At 60.1% G+C, this 20,072-nt stretch overlaps 1 long non-coding RNA gene across 1 annotated transcript; it reads left to right on the top strand.

Moving 5' to 3' along the window:
• Positions 1 to 708: 708 nt before the first annotated feature.
• Positions 709 to 1,152, top strand: LOC119531348. Its single transcript, XR_005216309.1, has 3 exons — positions 709 to 758; positions 851 to 953; positions 1,059 to 1,152. It is a non-coding gene; the product is annotated as an uncharacterized LOC119531348 (long non-coding RNA).
• The last annotated feature ends 18,920 nt before the right edge of the window (positions 1,153 to 20,072 follow it).

Raw genomic sequence — 20,072 nt, 5'->3', positions numbered from 1 at the left:
GGCGCTCCCCAGCAGGAGGCTGAGCCGGGGTCGTCTGAGGCCACGGTGGCCCCCCAGGGGCGGCTGCGGCTGGACGGGGATGGCCGGCTCGGGTGGGTGCTGCTGGGCCGCAGGGTCCCCAGAGCCCTGGACCCACGCCTCGCCCATCTCCCCGGTGTCCCTGGGGTCACCTGCTCGTTCTAGCAAAGCAGGCATCCGAGCATGAAGGAAACAAGCCACGCCGCGCGGGGAGGGCTGCGGACAAGCTCTGCAGAGGTGTCGGGAACCACGACGGCATCCTGGCCGCCCACCAGCTGTGGCTGCCCCAAGGTGTCTGAGCGGGTCTGGGGGAGGCCTTGGGGTTCAGGGCGGGACCCTTCCCTTCTCGAATGGGGTGGGGGCATGGCTGGCATTCCTGGTTTGGGGGATGGAGGGCAGCACTTACCACCCCAAGAATGCCCCATCCTGTGTCCCGCGTCTGAGAGGTGGAGGAGAGTAGCAGCCTGTCCCCTCCGCCCTGATCCCCTCGCCAGGCTGCAGGACAGCATGCCCGGGCCTCCTCCTGACGCCAGGGCCAGCCTGACGCCTCCTGCTCGGTCTGCAGGGATCGTTTCCCAGCCCTCCTTGGGTCGCACCCTCGAAATGGGTCTCCTGTCTGGTGACACTCGCACCCACAGATCAAAAACAGATTCCGGAAAGCAAAGCAGAATGTTATTCTTTGGCCAGAGAATGGAGCAGTGTGGACCCGTGTCCTCAAGATGCCTTCTCCCAGAGGGGCGGTGAGTGGGGTTCTCTCACAGGGCTCTGGGGGCACACGCGGGTGGCTGCTGCAAGCCCAGGGGGTGTCACCGCTGGTTCTGATCATGTGCAGCTCCTGGTCACGCTAGAACACACGTGTACGTGGTTTGCGTGTTCAGACAGTGGCGTCCCGCTCCCGTCCAGAGGTGGAGAACTTGCTGCTACAATGAGCGAAGGTAAGTTTGGGTCAGGGCTGGGGGCTTAGTGCGCGCTCTGGGGGCCCTGCCCGGCTGTGCGCTCGTGGTGGCGTTGGGACGGGATCTTGCTGTTTTGTTGCCCAGGGACCTGGTTCCCCGCGGGGAGTGGAGCCACGCTGCAGTTCTCCACAGCTTCTCGCAGGGGGTTTCTGGCTTCGTCTCCCCGGAAATCAGTGTGGCTGGAGCACGTTCGACGGAAGTGACCCTTCCAGTCTACGTCCTGGCGGTGGGGTGAGGGTCGTAGAACCTGGAAGCAGCAATGGAAGTGGTGGCTGCCATGGATTGTCCTTTATGCAGCGACGTCAGGGAGGTGGCCCGTCAATCACGGCACAGACAGTGACCCAGGCAGAGGGGACACCACGTAGAAGTCTCAGGGTCAGAGTCCAGCCCGGACGGGCCTGATAAGATGCAGCTGCGAGTGGCCGGGGGCTGCAGGGAGAGAGCACCAGTGGCTGGGGGTGGCAGGGCGGCAGAGCCGGCGGTGCAGGGCCCGGTGATCATGGCGCAGGCCTGGGGGCCTCTGGCAGTGGGAGAGTGGCTCCGGGAAAGGACAGGCTGCATGGTGGACTGATGAGCAGGAGACCAGGTGGGCACAGGGGTGGGGACAGAGCTGCCACCACGCAGGTGAGGGCGGGGGCCCGGGTGACGATGGGGGGCAGACCCAGTGCGTGAGGACAGTCCGGGAAGGATTCGGGAGGTGCCATCAGCGGGACTTGGGACGGAGGGCGAGGGGCCGAGGGTCAGGCGGGATGGCCGAAGCTCCGGTCTGCACGACCAGGCGGGTGGCGGCTCCACTCCTGAGATGGGACAGGTGTCCCTGGGACGAGGACAGCCGGGTGAGCACGGGGGTGTCAGCTGCAGTCAGCAGTGTTGACCACAATGGACGCTGGGTGTGCGTGGGGCAGCCCAAGCCAGATGAGCGGTCACCGCGACCCCCGGCCCCCAGTGCTGGGCCCAACACCAACGGGGACCCGATGACAAACACACACCTTGGTCAGAACCCCGGTGCCCCGGAGTTCCCAAGCCCATGGCAGACGCAGCTGGGAGAAAGGGAACCAGAGCGCAAGGTCCAGGCACCCAGCGAGGGGAAGGGTTCAGGAAGTCGGGCCAGCTGGTTGTGTGCACTGCATGATTTAAGGGGAGCTTGGTAAAGGGGAGACTCACAAAGGTGGGGGTGAGGGGACAAAGGGACAGTGCAATCTTCTGGAGTCAAAGCTATAGGTACAGGCCTGGGGGCAGGAGTGGGGGGCAGGATTGGGGGCAGCAGCCCACCCTGGAGCAGGAGGGCAGAGTGGGGTGGAGGGGCTCCCATGAGGAGCATGGGTTTTTGTTCAAGGGGTGCTACAGCAGGACACCGGAAAACCAGTGGCCCCTCAATCCCCCCCGCCCCCAGATTTCCTTCTGGTACCTTCCATCGGCCAAACCAGAGGGGCACCAGAGGACTCGGCCTCCCAAGAGTGGCTCTTTCAGAGCATCTCCCGGGACACAGGTAGGCAGAGAAGGTGGAGGGGCCTGATCTGGGCAAGGGGCCTGGTGACCTGGGGCTGCAGAGAAGCTGCAGAGCAGAAGGCATCAGATGGGGGTGCCAGTGAAGATGGCCCTCTAGGAATTCTCTAAAGGAGCAGGAGCTGGAGGAGGCTGCGGGTGGCTGTGGGGAGGGGGCTGCATTTGCTTGGAGGCTCGAGCACGTGGACCCAGGAGCTCAGGGGAGAGCACGCGGCAGGGGAGTGGTGTGGGGTGGGGGATGGCTGACAGCAGCACGGAGGGCAGGTGCAGGTAGGGGTGAGCCAGGTGGGTGCAGGTGTGGAGCAAAGCTGCGGCCCCTCAGGAGGGCTCAGCTCACGGGAAGAGGGGGTGCAGTGGGGTAGTGCCCGAGGCCTGAGGCGCAGGGACGGCACCTGGAGCAGGTGGCCTGGCTCAGGGACCCAGGGTAGGGTGGGGAGTGGGACGTGTCTGGGGGCACTGTGTCTGTGGAGATGCATAGGCGTGGGTCATTGCCACCAGAGGGGTGTCAGGGGCCCACGTGGGGGCCTGGGGGTGGCTGCTGCCAGGCTGTGTGCAGAGGTAGGGGGTGGGTCTGGAAAGGTAGGTGATGGGGGGTGCACTGGTGGAGCACGTGAGCCTGCATGTGGGAGGGGACGGGGCGGGGGGAGGTCGTTAGCAGGAGCCAGGGCTCCCCCAGGGTCTGGATGCAGGCCTCCCTCGTCTGGCAGCCTCAGTTCCACCCCCCAAATCTTAGTGTGGCTCCCCCGCCTGCTGCCCACCAGGGACAGCCAGGCAGTCCCACCCAGTGTCCTCCCTGCACTGTCCACTGGGTCAGAGCAGAGGGTGGGCCGGCGAGGTGGTCGGGGAGGGGGCAGGAGGCTTCTGTTTTATCTCCAAGGCACCCCACCCCCGCTGGCTCCCATGGGCCCAGCCGGACCTCCTGACCCAGCCCCCCAAGTCCGGGCAACGGGAATCACCTCGTATTCCTGGGGGTCATCCAAGGTGCTGGCCTAGCCTGGGGCAGCAGCTGGGCTGTCTGCCTCAGGGTGACCCTCCTGCATCTCCTCCCAAGATGGCCTGCAGTCTGCAGCCCCTCCCCTCCTATTAACCCCATGTCTGAGCTCCCAGGCCTGCCTGACTCTTGGAGAACCTGGCAAACACAGGGTTAAGAAAGGCAGAAATTGCTCAGTGCCACTGAGTGCCCAGCAGGAAGCCCCCTGAGCCCCAGGAAATGGGGGCTCAGCTCTGCGGGCTGCAGGGTGTGAGGCACCGGCTTGTCCTGTCCTGGGTCCCGGGGGTCCTGGGTGAGGTCCTCCAGGGAGCTGGGAAGGGCCCCCTGTTCCTTACACTCTCCACTCCATCCTGCTTGAAAAGACCAAGACAGTAACTGTCCAATGCAGGAAGCTGAGGAGCTCCAGACATCTCCCCATACTTCTGTCCTCTTGTCATCATCACACTTCCATCCTTCCTTCTGCCCTGCATGCCTCAATCCATCCCTTCATTGGTGCAGCCAGCCATTAAATTTCCATTGATTCAGTCGAACGTGTCTATTCATCCATCCAACTATCTGTGCTTCCATCCACCCATCAGTATGTCATTCTGTCCATTCATTGATCCAGTCATCCAGCCACTCATCAGTCCCCCCAGCCATCCCTGGATCTGTCCATCGAGCCTCCAGCCACCACCCATCCACAGCGCACTCGTCCATTGCTCCAGCCACCTGTAGACCCAGCCAGCCCTCGAGGCACCCCCCATCAGGCCATCCCCCCCATCCACTCACCCATCAATCACCCATCTATCCGTCCACCGGCTGATTCACCCGTCCACCCACCCACTGACCCATTATCAAAGTCAGGCATCAGGCCCCTTGGTAAGTCCGACGAGGGCCGAGCCCCACAGCCTTCCCGGCCCTCCCTACCGGTGGTTGACCCAAGACTGGGAGTCCGTGTCCTGCACACCCAGGGCCTGCTCTCTGCGTGCGGAGGTCTTTTCACGGAATTAGCGCCTGGTTTCCCCTCCCGGGCTACCACCAGGGTCAGGAGGTGGGGGGCAGGGACAGAACCCGCACAAAGATCTGGACCTTGCACCTGCCCCTGGCCGCCCCAACTGTGCCACAGGCAAGGCCCATGAGGAGCAGGGAGCCCCGGGTCCTCTGAGTCCCTCCTCCCGCTGGCTGCTTGTTGTAGGTTCCCGGCCCCTAAAACAAATACCATGCCGTGGGTCGGTTTAAAACAACAGGAGTGTATTGACTCCCAGTTTTGAGGTGAGGAGAAGTCCAAAACTGGGGCGTCAACAAGGTGATGCTTTCTCCCCGAAGACCGTGGTGCTGTGGGGCTGCCCTCTGGCCATCCTCGGTCTCACGGTGATGCACATGGTGGCGTTTTCTTTCTCTTCCAGGTTCCGTTGACTTCCAGCTTCCAGCTGCTCCCCAGGCCTTCTCTTCTGCCTCCAATGCCCTCCGTTTGCGGGGACTTCCACCAGGTGGGTTAGGGCCCCCTGCTTCAGCTGCGGCCACGCCTTGACTAATAAGGTCTAGGAGCAGGTGCCCCCCACAGGACCCAGGGTTGGGAGCTGACCATGCCTTTCGTGGGGACGTGACTCAACCCCCAGCCCTGCCCGAGTGCTGCTTCCTTTGGTAATCATGATTAAAACAGCAACAATGAGAGAAAACCCCTCATGTACAGAGCACTTACTCTCGGCCCTCCACAGACATCGACGCAGTTAATCTTCGCCGTCACCCAGCCATCCTGGGAGTTCACCCATCGAATAGAGGAGGCCCAGAGAGGCTGAGTCCATAATAGACCCAAGACAGATGAGGCCCTTGTCTGTTTCAATCTCACCGCAACGGGCATCCCTAGTGTCTCCCACTTTACCGATGGGTGAGATGAGGTCCATGAATGGCCCCAGGTCACCGAGCTGGAAAGTGTAAGTGCTGAGGTTTGAACTCAGCCTTCTGACGCCGGGGCCCGTGGTCCTAGCACGAGGCATCTGCTGCTGTGACCACTGTGGCCGCTGAGCCCCAGAAAGGGACCTGGGGAGAGAGTGGCTGAGAGCCTTACCCGTCGATCTGCAGGGGACAAGGTGGGTCCATCAGACCCAGGATCGGGGGGCCAGGGGGTCACTGGGCACCGGAGAGGGTCAAGGGAGAGAAAGAAGGACAGGAGTGGGGGGGAGGCGGGACCCCAGGCCAGGGCAGCAGGAAGGAGGCCAGTGTCAGGAGAAATGGCCGCAGAGTTGGGGACCTGGGCAGGGACCCCAGAGAGCTCCTGGCTGGGTCTGAGTGAGCGAGGAGGGTGGGCAGGCGCTCGTGTATATGGACCACCGCCCCCCACCCCGGGCCTGGGAGCTGTCTGTGTGGGTCTCATACGAGCCCAACCAAACGGGCCAAACCAGCAGACCATATTCATTCGGCACACAGTGGGTTCCGGCTATCACAGGACCTCAGGCTTTGGAGACTTTGCACAGTGGATGTGCCACTTTGAATGTATTATGTCCCCAAAACACCATTATCTTTGATGTAATCTTGTGGGGGCAGGCATTATCAGTGTTGATTAGATTGTAATTCTTTGAGTGCTGCTTTGGACTGTGCCCCACCCAGCTGTGGGTGATGACTCTGATTGGATAATTTCCATGGAGGTGTTGCTCCGCCCATTCATAATGGGTCTAAGTTGATCAGTGGAGCCATATAAATGAGCTGACATAACAGAGGGAACTCAGTGCAGCTGAGAGTGACATTTTGAAGAGGAGCTACAGCCAAGAGGGACACTTCGAAGAGAGCACAGGAGCTGCAGATGAGAGTATGAAGATGGCCATTGAAAGCAAACTTTTGCTCTGAAGAAGCTGAGAGAGGACAAATGCCCCAAGAGCAACTGAGAGTGACATTTTGGAGAGAAGCTGCAGCCTAGAGAGGAACATCCTGGGAGAAAGCCATTTTGAAACCAGAACTTTGGAGCAGATGCCAGCCACATGCCTTCCCAGCTAACAGAGGTTTTCCGGACACCATTGGCCATCCTCCAGTGAAGGGACCCAATTGCTGATGTGTTGCCTTGGACATTTTATGGCCTTAGGACTGTAACTGTGTGACCAAGTAAACCCCCTTTTATAAAAGCCAATCCATCTCTGGTGTTTTGCATTCCAGCAGCATTGGCAAACTAGAACAGATTTTGGTACCAGGAGTGGAGTGCTTTTGCTGCTGAGTTTGCAAATACTAAACATGTTGGAATGGCTTTTTAAATGGATAAGGGGAAGATTCTGGAAGAATTGTGTGGAGCTTGATAGCAAAGGCCTAAACTGCTTTGAAGAGACTGTTTGTGGAAATATGGACTCTAAAGATACTTCTGACCAGGCCTTGAACAGAAATGATGAATGTGTTGTTGCAAACTGGAAGAAAGGCTATCCTTGTTTTAAAGTGGCACAGAATTTGGCAAAATTGAGTCCTGGTGTCAGATGGAAGGAAGAATCTGAAAGCGACAACCTGGAATACTTAGCTGAGGAGATCTCCAGACTACGCATGGAGGATGTATCCTGGCTTCTCCTTGCAGCTTATAGTAAAATGCAAGCAGAGAGAGATCAACTTAGAACTGAACTCTTGGGTTCAAAGAAACCAGAAGCTGATGGCTTGCAAAATCACAGGCTTCCAGGGGGTGGAATCCCAGAAGCTACAGCCCAAGGTGAGGATGTAACCAAACATGGAACCCAGCTGCCATTTCAGTACAAGCCAAGACTGGAAAAGGAGTTAAGCAGAAAGGATTTGTGGAAAGTCCTATTGTCTGATGGCTTCGACCCCTGTGTGCTTCATGCAAAGCCAACAGACTTTTTACAAGATCTTTATAGACAGAGCCATTGCCAGTCTGGACTGGAGGAGACAGACAAGGAACAAATTGAAGGAAAAATTTCTTCAAAGACAGAGCCATGGAGGTCAAGGTCTGGAGTCAAGAGGCCTTGGGCTGGGAGAGTGGAGCAGCCCACATGCATGGAAAGGGTGAGTTTGCCCTGGAGGTCGAGGGTGGGCTTTCTGCCTCAATTCTCAGGAAATATCCTGCCACCCCAAGCCCCAAAGAGGGTGGAGCACACTCCCAGGGAACTGGGGAGAGCCTGGCTGCCACCACACTGTTCTGAAGGGGTTGAGTGTGTGCCCCAGAGAAGGAAGGGATTCTGGGAGCTGCCCCGATGTTTGAGGAGGATGGGGCCGAGAAGGTGGTCTCCCCAATGTGTGGATATGTTGGAGCACTCATCAAAGCGTTTGGAGAGAAAAAGGCTGCTGCAAAGGCCCTTGGGAAGGGTTAGACTACTGCTCTCTCAAGCCCCAAGGATGCAACATCGTGCTGTAAATGACTCTCAGACTTTGAAATCTAATGGAGTTTGTCCTGTGGGTTTTAGGAACTGTTTTGGTCCTGTTAATCCTGTTTTCCTTACTCTTTCTCCTTATGACAATGAGAATATTTATCCTATGAATGTCCCTCCTTTGTATATTGGAAGCACATAACTTGTTCTAAGTTCACAGATCCACAGCTAGAGGAGAATTATGCCTTAGGACTGACCATGCCTATAATTGATTTTGATGGAATCTTGTACTTAACTAGTGTTACTGAAATGATTTAAGTTTCTGTGATATTGTTGTGGGATGAAGGTATTTTGTATATGGAAAGATAATGTCATTTTGGGGTCCAGGGGGTGGAATGTGTCAGTTTGAACGTATTATGTCCCCCAAATGCCATTATCTTTGATGTAATCTTGTGTGGGCAGGCATTATCAGTGTTGATTAGATTTCTTTGAGTGTTTCTTTGGAATGTGCCCCACCCAGCTGTGAGTGATGACTCTGATTGGATAATTTCCATGGAGGTGTTACCCCACCTGTTCAGGGTGGGTCTAAGTTGATCAGTGGAGCCATATAAATGAGCTGACAGGCAGAGAGAACTCAGTGCAGCTGAGAGTGACATTTTGAAGAGGAGCTACAGCCAAGAGGGACACTTCGAAGAGAGCACAGGAGCTGCAGATGAGAGTATGAAGATGGCCATTGAAAGCAAACTTTTGCTCTGAAGAAGCTGAGAGAGGACAAATACCCCAAGAGCAACTGAGAGTGACATTTTGGAGAGAAGCTGCAGCCTAGAGAGGAACGTCCTGGAAGACAGCAATTTTGAAGCCAGAACTTTGGAGCAGACACCAGCCATGTGCCTTCCCAGCTAACAGAGGTTTTCCGGACGCCATTGGCCATCCTCCAGTGAAGGTACCCGATTGCCGATGTGTTACCCTGGACACTTTATGGCCTTGAGACTGTAACTGTGTAACCACTTTTATAACTGTGTAACCCTTTTATAAAAGCCAGTCCATTTCTGGTGTTTTGCATTCCAGCAGCATTGGGAAACTACAACAGTGGACATTTAGTTCCGATTATCAAAGTAAGACGTGTCCAGTGTGTCGCTGTGGAAAGCTTCTGGGAGATGAAGGAGCAGGATGAAGGAGGAAGGCAGTCACCCAAGGCGGCTCTCTAGGAAAGCCGAGGGCTGCCGGGCGGGATTGTCACATCCCCCCCTCACGCCGTGGGGACGCAGCCAGCCCCGAAACTCACCTGCCCGCCCGAGAGAGGCGCCTGGAGGCTACTCAGAGAGGCGCCTCCCAACAGGCCTCTGGGTTAGGAGTGGTCACTCATTCCTCGCAAACATTTATTAGGCACCTATTGTGTGCCGGACCCTGGGAGGGGTGGAACCGCCAGCCGAGACAGGCTCCAAGAGCACATGGCGGCGGGACCGGGCAGGGCCCTGGGGGGCTGGTTAGTGGCCCCAGAGGCCAGGCCCTGAGAGAGTGACCTTTTACAGTCAAGTTTCCATGGCTGAGATCAAGTCACGGCTCCTGGGATGAGGAGGTGATCCCGAGAGTCTGAGTGGGCCACGTCTGCCATCACAGTGGCCCCAGAGGAACGAGGCCAGGGGAGCCCTCACACCCCGAGAGGCCAGGAACACCTGGGGCCACCAGAAGCTGAAAAAGGCAGGAAAGAGCCGGCCCCGGAGCCTCTGAGGGGAGCTCGTCCTGCCCACACCCTCCGGTCAGCCCGGAGAATGGATTTTCAGACTTCGGGCCCCAGAAGGGGAAGAGAATACATTTCTGCTGTGTGAAGCCACCAAGTTTGCGGTGATTGGTTACAGCGGCCCCAGGAAACTAGTACAAACAATCGCCTGATGCATGGGGCTGAGGTTCTGTCTTTGCCCTGAGGGCGATGGGGAGCCATAGAAAGATATGAACATCAGGGTCAGCTTGTCCGTGAGAAAGATTCCTGAGACGGACACCGGAGGAGGACAGCAGGGAGGCGGCTGTTGAAACCCACCCCAATCGGTGGAGGCTGAACCCAGGGGACGGCTGTGGGGGGCTGGAGAGTGAGACAGATTTAGGAGGAAGAAGGAACAGGTCTGGGGACAGACGGGCAGCGGGGTGCAGTGGTTGGGGGAGGAGGGTGACACGCAGGTTCCTGGGGCAGGCGCGGGTTCCAGGGGGGATGTGGTGACCCCAGGGTGTCACCTCCAGCCCTGGTCGGCAGTGGACACCCGTTCTCTGATGTGCTCACAGAGAGCTGCCGTGGCTGCCCACGGAGATTTCAGGGAGTCGGTGGCTTCGCAGCTGCCATCACACCCCACCCTCAGCGGCCCCACCACACCCCTCCCCACCCCCATCCAGCCCCCAAAGGTGTGCAAGCCCCTCGCAGGAGTGATTTCAGCCCCAGCCCAACTCCATTTCAAGCCATGACTCATCGTGGACCCCCTTCACCCCGCCGGCCTTTGGCATCTTTTCTCACCGAAGAAAACTGAAAACCTCGTCTCACCTCAGAGGTAATAGGCCAATTTTTTCTTCTAAATGAGGAGTAATCATATTCAGCCCCAGAGCCTCATTTCCAGGCAACTTTATTCATCGTTGCTTTATTCCAAGAATTCCTTGGCATTTTCCAGGAGCCGGCGAAGTGTTTAATAGCTGCCTAAGTCACGTCGTGCCCAGCTGGGAGAGAACCCAAGGAGCAAATAGTCACACACGGGGGCCGTCCTGGAGGACCGTGGGGTGGCAGGGCCCAGGCCCGAGGTCTGCGGGAGATGGCGGGACCCTCGCTCAGTGGGCCAAACCGGGCCGGGCGGGGACCCACCTTCGAGGCCGGGCTAGGGGGTCTGTCCGGGCACCCGGGTTCCCTGGGAGGACATCAGGCAGAGGCTCTCATTGCGACACGGACAGGGCAGGGTCCTCAGGGCCGGAACTGGGGTTGCGTCTGCAGCTCCGGGCCCCATTAACCGGAGATCTGCAGCACATTGGCTCCCTGGGGCGGCCCCGCGAGGAGGAAAACCGGGGGCCACACCACAGGCCCCCTGCCCCCCAAGGGCACCCCCGGGAGCTGGGCAGGAGCCGAGTGCAGCACGGGGACCCGCGAGTGGCAGTGGAGGTCCAGTGGGGGATGGATGGGGGAGAGGGCGGCTTTGAGGCCTGGGGACAGGGAGGAGGGACGAGGGGATGGAGCTGAAAAGGTGGACACCATCAGACCTAGGGCCGTTTGGAGGCGGACGGGTCAGACAGGTTTTGGGGCTGGCGGGGGAGCTGGGGTGGAATGGGGGGGACTGATGTTGGGAGTGGCAGCCCCCAGAGGAAGGTGACAATGTGGTGGGAGCTGCTGGCATCAGGAGAGGCTGAGGCAGGAGGTCAGGACCCCCCACCCCTGCTCACCCCTCCAGCCCTCGGGGCTATTTTTAGCCTCCTCGGGTCCCCTCGGTCCACATCGCCTGCAGCCACCAAGGCCCCTGGCTCCTGAGCCCTGCACACCCTGAGGGAGACCCGGCCGGTATGTTTCTCATTCATGTAGCTTAAATCATTAAATGGCTCTTTCGTAAGAGTCATTTGACATTCAGGAAGTCTTTTGATGCCTTTCGAAAGGCTTTTTAATAAGTATCTTTAATCCTTTTCTCTTAAAAACAGGAAGTTGTGTTTTGTATTTTGCCAACCGTAAACGCCAGAAGGTCCGAGTTTGGCTCGCGACACGGAGGCCGCTGGGCCCCGATGACCACGTGAAGCCCCAGAGCGCGGGTGGAAAGGGCTGGATTGCAGGCCACCCTGAGCGTGACCCCTGCCCTAGAGAGGGGGCACCGTGTCCTCAGCCCACACCAGGCCCCACCCCGGGGTCCCTCCACAGAAGCCCCTCTTCCTCCATCTGTGCCCTGCCACTGACCCGTCTACTCTCCACCTCTGCCCCCATCCCTCTCCCTGGCCCAGGGTCTTCACTTGCCCGGGTGGGGAGCCCCCCAGGGCTGGGCTGGGGCCTGCTGGTCTCTCCTCTCTCCCCACCCTCACTCTGCTCCAACACCAAACTGCCTGCCGTTCCCCAAATCCCCAAAACCCAACACGTGGTGGTCCCTCTGCCCAGACAGCCCTCCTCCGTTTCTCTGCAGAGCGAACTCCTACCCATCCGTCAGTGCCCTCTCCTCCATGAGCTTTTCCCAGCTGCCCTGGCTCCCTGGGTGCCCTCAGCCCACGGATCCCAGAGCCTGTGAGCCCTGCTTCGAGCTCTGTGAGGCTTCCATGAAGCGTCACGTGTCATCTCTCAAGTGTGGGCACATGTGTAACCCCCACCCCTATGAGTCTGAGATCTCACAGGCAGAACCAGGTCTCTTCTTCTCTGCCCCACAGAGCACAGTAGGCCCATGGCCAGTGGATCCCCTGGTGGTCAGGGGGGCTGTGCCCAGTCTCAGGGCTCAGCTCAGACCCAGCCAAGGGCCTGAGCCTCCCTGGGGAAGGGAGAGGGGCCCTTAGGTACCAGCCAGCCCGGCTCCTGCCCTCTCTGCTTCCCTTCCACGTCTGGGCAGGTTGAGCCAACTGGCCCAACTCATGAATTTTAGCAGGAAACAATTTCACCAAATCGTCTGGCCTCCACTCCCCCGTGCCTGCAGACTGGGAGCTCCCGGCCACCTCCCCAGGGCCAGGGCTGCTGGAGCTCCTGCTGTGTGCCAGCGCTGGCCCAGCTGGCTTCCCGACCTTTGTCCTCGGAGTGCAGGCTGCGGGCAGGGGCTGGGGCTGGGGGTCAGCCAGGGCTGGCCGGGTGGAAGTGGCCTCCAGCCCCAGCAGCTCCGTGGAAGAAGGAGTCCCTGAAAGAGCGGCCCAAGAGTGTGAAGGAGGGGTACCCCATCCCCATGTAGGCCTCCGTTCGTCAGGACATGGTGGGCACTCAAGCCCGAGCTATGGATTGGATCTGAAGAGCTTTGGGCTTCCTGCCAACCCAGGTATTGACCATCTGTATGTCCTACAAGGATGGGCAGGGTCCTTCCAGCGTGCGGGGTACAGAGACGGACCAGGGACAGCCCAGCCCCTGGGAGCTCCCAGCCGCTGGCAGAGGCTCCCAGAAATAAACAACCACCCCACAGGGTGCCGGGTCCCGTGCTGTTCACCACCGTCTCCCCCAGCACCCAGCTCAGGCCTGGCACACAGGAGGTGCTCAACGGAGGTTTGTTGAATGACTTCATGTTGTAGTTGGGGCTCTACGGGGGGCCAAGGGGTTCCGAGAAGACCCGAGGGAGGGAAGCTGGGAGAGTCTCCGAGAAGCAGGGCTCCCGGTCCTTTTTGGCAGATGGATCAGGCCCGGGGGAAGCGACGGCCCCAGCAGGCTGAGCACAGGGCCCCCCACCCCTCGGAGGGAGCAGGGGACCCTGCGGGGTTGGGAGTTAGGACAGGGTCTGCCTCGAGGGAGGGTCCTGGGCCGGGGACAGCGACCCTGCCTTGTGGGCAGCACGCGTGTGGCTCTGGGTGACAGATGAGTGTGGCCTAAACAAACCGAAGTTTCTCTCACCTGTAAGTGTGGGCTGAACTCGGAGCTCCGCCCCGAGAGGTGAGCCACGGGCCTCCCCGCCTGCTACTCCGGGGGGCTCCCCGCCTCACGGTGCTGCTGGCGGGAGGAAGACAGGGAGGGGCTCGTCCTGCCTTCAAAGCCCCGACCCAGAAGGACGCAGCGTCACAGGGCCACGCGGCGCTGGGGGACGGAGCACGGGGGTGAAACTCCCATTGCCATGGAAGGAGGGGGCGGCAGGGGCACAGCTAGTGGGCCGGCGGATACACCTGGGAGGCAGTTTGCACTTTAATTCCCAAGATAAGGGGTAGGGCCAGGGCCTTGGGGCCAGGGGGCCCCTTCGAAGGCAGGTGGGAAACAGCCAGCTGGGGTGGAGGGCAGGAGAGGAGGGGCAGGGGGTGGGCTCTGGGAGGGGGAGAGAGATCTGCCTGTGGGATGCCCTGAAGGAGACACTGTGGGGCGGGAGCCCAGGGAGGGACGGACGGGGATGGAGCCAGTGGCCAGCAAAGGGGAGCAAGTGCAGGGAGAGGAGAGGGGTCTCGGAGGATGGAGCCCAGGCAGGGCGGGGAGAGGCCGGAGGGATGGGAAGAGGCCGTGATGGCAGGGAGTGGCCTTGGCGAGTGCCAGGCTGGGAGGTGGCTCCAGGCCCAGACCCAGGCCAGGACGAGCTCCACGGGGAGGAGGAAAGAGGGGTGGAGGGCGGGTCGGAGGGGCCGAGGACGGAGCAGGAATGAGACCTGGGATAGGAGGCAGAGGCACCTGCTCCCAACCTGGGGTGCCAGGTGGAGAGAGGGGGCAGTGGCCAGAAGCCACCAAATGGCCCCCCATCCGACCTGCCTGGCCAGCTCCCTCAGAGGGTGGAGGGGAGCACAGATGTGGGGTGCGTGGGCCCTGGAGCAATTCAACCCCAGCCAGGAGGACAGCCAGCCCGGAACCCGGCAGAGCAGGGGACCCTGTGGCCCAGAGCAGGCCCCCAGGCCAGGAAAGGGGCTCCGCACCTGCCTGCTTTCTTAGCTGGTGTGTGCTGGGGGCAGCACCAAGGGGTCCTGATGAAAGGCTTTACATCCATGATTTCAGGTGACCCCACAACAGTCCATCCCACGGAAAAGGAAACAGGCCCAGAGTGGTGAGGGGAGCTGCTGAGGTCACCCAGCTGGGTGGCAGAGGACCTGAGCAGGGCACAGGCAGGAAACCCCTAACATGTGGCTGCCCCTCACCATCTGGAGAACAGAGCAGCTCGGGGAGACAGGGGGACCCAGTGAGGCACAGCTGGTCTGACAAATCCCATAAGCAGTGTGATCCGGGACCAGTCTGCTGGGGGAGGCCCTGTCCACCTTCTCCAACTCCCCAGGTCCTGAGCGCTCTCCCCTGCTGCCCGGGCCACCGACAGCCAGCTCCTGGAAAGGCTGCAGTGGGAGGTGCCGCGTCCCCCGCCTGGGTCGCCAAAGTAGCGACCGAGATCAGCCCAGCAGCCCAGCCCCTGGAGTCACTCACATTCCCAGGAAAATTGCAAAACATTTGAAGAACAAATGGTCACTTCCTCCTAAGCCTTCCCCCACTGTCTTGGAAAGAGGCACTGGGAGGGGATGGGGCTGGAGAAGATGCCAGCATAGGCTCCTGGCCCCCAACCAAGCTGGTCCATGCACAGCCCGCAGCCAGGACAGCCAGGGGGTCACGAGGTCAGCCAAGGGGGTCGGGGTGGGGCAGGGGAGCAGGCAGCCGGCCTCTGGATGTGGGGTGCCTCCTGGGGGGCAGCTGCAGACCATGAGCTGTGCCCGCTGCAGCAGCGGCCACACGGAGCCTCCCCTGCTGTCTGCTGCCCACCCCTGTGAGCCCCTGGCCAGCTGCAGCCCGGCCTCAAAGGCCAAGAACCAGGGTGACTGCCTCAGTTTACCCCATATGGGGGGGCAGCTTTTGAGGATGACCCTCAGTGGTGCCTGCCCTGGAATACACACCCTTGTCCAGTCCCCTTCCCTTGCACACAACTAAGAAGCAATGGGCTGTCACTCCCGTAATTAGGTTACGAAAGACCATGCCTCGTGTCCCACTGGTCGCGTTGCCATCTCCCTTGCAAAACTCTGATGATGCGAGCGTTCATGTTGGAGAGGCCAGCGAGGCACACGGAGGCCCCTGGTCCTACAGCCAGCGAGGGACCGATTCCTGACAAACGCCCCCGGAGGGACCTCGGACACCGACACGATGACCAGCCCTGGGCTGCGTCTTGGCTGCAGCCAGTTCAGGCAGGTCCAAGCTCCGGGCCCACGGAAACGGAGCTGAGACGGGCTGTGGTCCTGGGACCCCCCCACCAGGCTTGGGGGTCATTTGTTACCCGGCAATAGATAACTGATACAGGTGGCATCACCCAAGACGCAGCTTCACATCAGGCTTTGCTGTCTTCAGTCCTGCTGCCCAGCCCTGGCGAGTCACCAAAGAGTCACAGAGAGTGTCCTCATCTGTAAACCAGAGCCCCATGCCCACCTCCCCACCGGGCGCCGTGAAGGGTGAATACATGTCCTGCACCTCCCGTCCTCCTTCAGGAAGCCCTTGGTGATCTCCCAGCAGGCCCCTGCCTTCCTTCTGTGGGTGGTCCCGGGAAGGGGCTGCATCTCCTTCTCGAATGCTTTCTTCCCGCTGAGCTCCCAGTCCTCCCAGGCCAGCTCTGATGCCCCCCACACCTCCCAGCCCTGGAGCTGGTGCAGGGCCACGGTCCACAGGTCTCCCAGCTGGAGCCCAAACACCCACTCGGAGGAAAGGAAAGGGCCCCACGGCGTACTCCGGTACGCAGGACAGGCCGGGGTGGAGGAGACAGGAGCCCCTCCTTCAGGCCTGGCCTTGTGCGGTGCAGGACCCTGGGGGGGCCAGTCCAGTCTCACCGCAGGAGACAAGGTCTCGGGAAAAGGCACCACCACTCCGCCTGGGCTGGGGGCTGGGGGTCTTTCCAGCAGAGGGGACCGATCAGCCCAGGCTTTCCACTTGGGGGAGTCAGCCCCGCAGGGAGCCTGGGGAGGGGTCTTCAGGAAAAGTGAGGCTTCCAGATGCAGAGGCAGCTGTGGGAAGGCAAAATGGAGATGAACTCGGGGGTGGGAGTGGGGAGGGGAGATAAGGCAGAGGGGCCCCGGGGAGGGGAGACCACACAGGCTGAAAACACAGGGCTCTGGAGCCCCTGAGGCCCCAGCAGCCCAGAAGGGTCAACCAGCCTCCGAATGCACAGGCCAGAGCAGACCCCCAAGCCAGGGGTCAGAGGGATTAGAAGACCTTTCCCAACATATCGCTTTGCTCCCGGAAGTCCACCCCCGGGGGGCAAGAAGGAGGCCATGAGGAGGGCAGGCAGGAGGCCCCCACCCCCCACGGAGCCTCAGTTTCCCCAGCCAGTTAGGTTCGATTTTCCCAAAGGAAGGTCACAAAGTGATTTATTATCTTTTTTTTTTTAAAGCAGTTGTAGGTTTGTAGAAAACTTGTGCAGAAATTACAGTTCCCATTTACCCCGCCCCTACGCACATGCCGTTCTCCCTGTTGTTAACATGTGCCTTAGGGTGGTACTTTTGTTGCAGTTGACATTGGGTTCACTCTGTACAATTCTTTGGGTTTTAAAAATGTTTATTTTGGAAGCATATATCCAAAAATTTCCTATTTTAATCACTTTCACATATACAATTCAGTCACGTTACAGGGTGATTTTAAAGGGTACCCAGATTTTATTCTCTATTTCAATATTTATTTATGTACACATGCATTGAAAATACATATGTATATACCTAGCACGTCAAAACCAGGATGTCATAGATGCTCTGGTTTAGGTCGTACATAAGGTTTTAAGTTTTAAAAGCAAGTTGACTTAAATAAAACATTAAGTAAATAATAGAACTGATGACACCAGGCTGCAGGATCCCACCGCAGCCAAGAAGGAAACCCCTCCTGTGTCTTCGCCATGTCGCACTGGGTCTTGTCACTGCAAATGAGTGGCTGGACAGACGGCTGAGGGCGCAAGGCAGCGGGCACGGCAGGTGCAGCCCCTCGAGCAGAGCGCCGGGCCGTGCGGGGCTGGGCAGGGGTCCGGAGCCCACAGCCCGCCCCACCCCCTTATCAGCTGGCGCCTGGAAGCAGCGAGCTCGTTCCTGGAAACTGTCTGCGTCCCCAGGGCCTGGGAGCCCTCTGATGGCAAGGCCCGTGTTATCTGTGGGGCCCAGCACCCATGTGGCAGGCTGAGGTGTTGACAGGAGGGGGCCCCGGGGTGGGGCTGACCAAAGGTGCTGCTGTTATTTCCCCAGCTGGAGGGGCCGCCCGCCCCTGCCCGGGGCCCCTCCTCAGCCGCCAGAGCTCCCGGGCCACCGGCTGCTGCAGCTCGGGGCAAAGCCACAGGCAGCGGGAGCGAGCTGGGTGCCCTCCCTCTCCGCCCAGCTCCCCCCACGGGACCCCACCGTGAGAAAGTGGCCATCCCTGCGCCGCTGGGCCCCAGGGGACCACCCCAAGGCTGCAGCCAAGTCCAGACCCCTGCATGGGCCTCCAGGGCCTTCCCGGCCTGCTGGCTGCCTCCACCCCCTCCCCGCCAGGGGCCCCGAGCTCTCCCCAGGGTCTGTGGGTTCCTGGAGACGCCAGAGGCCCCGACCTGCGCCATCAAAGGCGGAGCCCCCACCCCACCCCGCTCTCAACCAACCAGCAGGGCAGGCACGGGCCAGCAGTGTGGAGGGAACCCCCCCAAACCAGCCGTGGAGGGGCCTCAGTTGTCCTGGAGGAAAAGGGGGGGGAAGGGAACAGCGTGTGCAAGGGCCCGGGGTGCTGCGAGGGCCGGCGAGAGGCGCCCTGAGGTGGGAAAACCACTGCAAGAGGGGCTGGGTCCCCACGATGGGGGGCCAGGAGCCAAGGACAGGGTGGGGGTGGGCCTCAAGAGCCAGAACGGGCAACAGAACGGTTCTCCCGGAAGCCTCCAGAAGGAACATGGTTCTGCCGACCCCTCGACTTCAGCCCAGGGAGGTCTGGCAGACCTCCGGCCCCTGCGAGTCAGATGACACATGTCTTAAGCCTCTGAGTTTGTGGTCATCGTTACAGCAGCTGCAAGAAGCTCACGCAGCCCCCACAGGGGTCCCAAGCCCCTCCTGGTGTGGCCCTGCTGACCTGCTGGGCTCAAGCAGACCCCCGCCCACCCCCAGGGCACGCCCCTCTCCCCTCCCCCATGCCGGAGCTCACCTGCCTCTGGGCCTTTGATCCACCTGAGACCCTCGTCCTTCCCCAGGACCAGGCCGACAACCCCACCCCCCACGGTCCTCCCCACAGCATCCCACCCCCCACGGAACTTTCCAGGCCTCAGGACTCAAGATCCAGGCTCCCTTGAGCAAATGAGGAGTTAGTTGGAAGGTAGAGGGGTCGTCCGGAGCATCCAGGTCTCGGAAGGGACAGACCTGGGGTTTCTAAAAGCCGGGAGCCTCAGGAATGAAACAACAGACGCCGCAGGGCCCCACCTGCAGGAGGCTTGGCAGGGCCCGTCCCCAAGCTGGGGTCCCACGACTCAAGATACAGCCCATGGAGGGTCACATGCCCGACCCTCCAACTCACCATGGGGTGGGCACCTTAGCTGACGGCCCCACCCCCACCTGAGGACCACCACCAGGGCTGGAATTTCAGGAATTTCAGGAATGTCCCCTGCCTCCTCTGGACCCACCCAGGGCTGGGACGCCCCTGAGAGCACGGCTCAGGCTGACCCCTATCCCCTAACCCTGCAGACAGGATCGCGTCGAGGCCGGCCAGGCAAGAGAGGCACCTTGACGAGTGGGTCCCATGGGGGCTCATCCCCACTGGGACTCCAGAATGTCCCACCTAGGGTGAGGGGGTCGCCAACCCCCCTGTGGGACGGATGGGGATGCTGGGGCCTGGGCTCCCCTCGCATCCCCATCACAGACCCACCAGGAGCCCTGGGGGCCTCGGTTCACCCTCTACAGGGTGCGTGGCCTTGGACTCCCCCAGGCACATTCAAACGTTTTGGGGTTTCTTGGGCAATGGATCCTTACTACGGTTTTGAGGCATAAAGGGAGACCCGGCTCCTAAAAGGGACTCACAGGTTGCTCTGTCTGATGGGGGTGGGAACCTCACAGCCCCCCTTCTTGCCCCCTGTGTCCTCACCACCACTCCTGGGGTGATCCTTAGAGCTTGAAACTCCCGGCTGAGCTGCTCTTGGTCCCCTTCATGCCAGCAGGTGTTTGAGTCCAGGTGCCGTGGGGCCCAGCAGGGATGGGGAGGGGTAGGCTCTTCCTGTGCAGAGCTGGGAGGTGGGGTGATTTATCCTCACCTGGAGGCCCCTGGGGGGAGAGGTGCAGCCGACGGAGCCCTGGCAGCCACCATGCAGTTTGAGGCAGGACTGCTTCTCATGGGGCAGCTGGGGCCAACCGGGCATGTGGGCAACCTGGAGGCTTTCTTCCTGCAAAATTAAAAACAACTTCTGGAAAGGAAATTCCCTGCCGCAGCCATTGCCAGGGAGTCCAAGATCATTAATTTAATCAAAAAGAAAAAAAAAAATAGTCCTGTGGAAAATAATGTTACAAGCTGAAGGTTTTCATTTGGGCTCATTAAATCTCCCAGCCCTCCCAGGGAAAGGTGGGGGTGGCGAGGCAGGGAGGGGAGGTGAGGTGGAAGGGGGCAGGCTCTTTGCACAGGAAGGGGAAGGGGGTGGTGGAGGGGTAGGGGGCTTAGAGGGTAACCCCTTACAGCTCTCATGAAAGACGTTCTGGCTGAGAGTGCACACACAGCGAGTGGAAAGGCTCACCGCAACTCCCAGGAGAGGTATCTGGGCCTCTGACGTACCATGTGACTTGCCTGAGGTG

Source organism: Choloepus didactylus, chromosome 4, assembly GCF_015220235.1.
Source record: "Choloepus didactylus isolate mChoDid1 chromosome 4, mChoDid1.pri, whole genome shotgun sequence".
Classification (NCBI taxonomy): domain Eukaryota; kingdom Metazoa; phylum Chordata; class Mammalia; order Pilosa; family Megalonychidae; genus Choloepus; species Choloepus didactylus.
Note: the sequence above shows the minus strand (reverse complement) of the source record. Positions and strands in the feature narration are given on the sequence as shown.